The following is a 2,026-nucleotide window of genomic DNA, read 5'->3' as shown; positions in this document are numbered from 1 at the left end:
ATCCCATCGTTTAGACCACACAACCTCACTGTGATGCAAAAGCTCCCACATCAGGAAGCCATTGCCATCACTCCTAGCCTGAGACAATCCAAAATCTTCTGACAACATGCATTCCTAAAGTTCTGGTCTCCCCAGGGTCAGGGTGCTCACTTTCTGTTTCTAAGTTTTGTAACCAAGCAAAGGGCTCTTATGCCTGTGTAACAGAAAGCCAACACTGACAGTGGGAGTTTGCTGCTAAGTAAGGATTTTGAATCCAAGTCTTGCATGATCAAGGCCTTAGACCCTCCCACAGTTTTGGTGCAACGGCTTACAGTATACTTTATAATCAGGTTCCCAACCAGAAGTAGTAGTGGGACTGATAACCTGAACTTTAATAAACTTTGGAAAATAGATCTCATTCCCTGAGGAATTCAGGAGAATAAGCCTGAAAGCCAGTATGGGGAGGCCTATCATAGCCAGGTAGACAGTTGCCTAATTTTATCTAAGTAGGTCTCACCTTCTAAATGTGGTGTTAATACATATATAACAGAGTCTGTGGGCTTCCCTAGTAGCTCAGCTGGTAAAGCATCTGCCTGCAATGCAGGAGACCCTGGTTCGATTCCTGGGTTGGGAAGATCCCCTGGAGAAGGGATAGGCTATCCACTCCAGTATTCTTGGGCTTCCCTGGTGGCTCAGAGAGTAAAGAATCTGCCTGTAATACACGAGACCTGGGTTTGATCCCTGAGTTGGGAAGATCCTCTGGAGGAGGGCATAGCAACCCCCTCCAAGATTCTTGCCTGGAGAAGCCCCACAGACAGAGGGGTCTGGTGGGTTACAGTCCATGGGGATGTAAAGAGTTGGACACAACTAAGCAGGGCATAACAAGACCTACTGGTGTCTAAACATATGTTTCCTTTTTCTGCTAAATTCTGATCTGATACATTTTCTAGTACTAGTCTGGCTAAAGAATATAATACCTCCTGTTGGACGGCTATGGCTTGAGCTGTGTCATTTGCTACTACTGTTCCTAAAGTAAGAGACAGATTTAATGGTTTCAAGAGGAGATATTGAGAACATAAGCCTGCAGTTGGCAGCTGCCTGCAGGTATTGTTTTGAGAATGTGTGATAGCGTCCTCGAGTCTGATACAGTTCAGAAAGTTCAAGTTTTCAGTTATAAAGAAATATGTATAAAACCATGTCCACAATGAACACTCTGAAATACTTTGGATGTCTGGACTGCAGTAACTCTATTTTGATTTTTAAATGTATTCTTTTCCATAAAGGTTAAAACAAAAATATAATGCATGTTGAACAGGCCACAAAACAGGCTGCTTTGGTTAAAGTTATATCATGTATGAGCCAGAATGATTTTCTATTACCTCAGTAAGTGTACATTTCTCCTATTATTTCACTTTATGTTTGCAAATCTTTTAATAGAAAACCTTGATGCTCATGATGATCACCTGTCCCTTGATGCCAGGATAGTTGATTGATATTGCTATTTAGTCACTAAGTCATGTCTGACTCATTTGAGACCCAGGCTCCTCTGTCCATGGGATTTCCCAGGCAAGAATATTGGAGTGGGTTGCTATTTTCTTCTCCAGGGGATCTTCCTGACCCAGGAATCAAATCCATGTCTCCTGCTTGGCAGGCAAATTCTTTACCACTGAGCCATATGGGATGCCCTTTGTTTGCTATTAGGCCTCCTTTCATATATAAAAAAAAGTTAGTTTACATATATATATATATAAATTATATATATATATATAAACTAAACTATATATATATATATATATAAACTATATATATATATATATAACTAGTTTTTATATGCCTAGTTATCCACATTGAGGGAAAAGTCAGACATAGTTAAGAAGCTCAGAGTATGGTGACAGGGAAACATATACAGACTACGTGAAAGTATTAGTTGCTCAGTCATATCTGACTCTTTGCAACGCCATGGACTGTAGCCCACCAGGCTCCTCTGTCCATGCAAGAATACTGGAGTGGGTGGTCATTCCCTTCTCCAGGGGATCTTCCTGACCCA

The 2,026-nt window shown here is 41.2% G+C and overlaps 1 non-coding gene across 1 annotated transcript; it reads left to right on the top strand.

Moving 5' to 3' along the window:
* Positions 1 to 541: 541 nt before the first annotated feature.
* TRNAC-GCA (transfer RNA cysteine (anticodon GCA)) lies at positions 542 to 613 on the top strand. The gene has a single exon. It is a non-coding gene; the product is annotated as a tRNA-Cys (tRNA).
* The last annotated feature ends 1,413 nt before the right edge of the window (positions 614 to 2,026 follow it).

This window comes from Capricornis sumatraensis, chromosome 3 (genome assembly GCF_032405125.1).
Source record: "Capricornis sumatraensis isolate serow.1 chromosome 3, serow.2, whole genome shotgun sequence".
Taxonomy (NCBI): domain Eukaryota; kingdom Metazoa; phylum Chordata; class Mammalia; order Artiodactyla; family Bovidae; genus Capricornis; species Capricornis sumatraensis.
The sequence above is the reverse complement of the archived record's forward strand: the minus strand, read 5'-3'. Positions and strand labels throughout refer to the sequence as shown.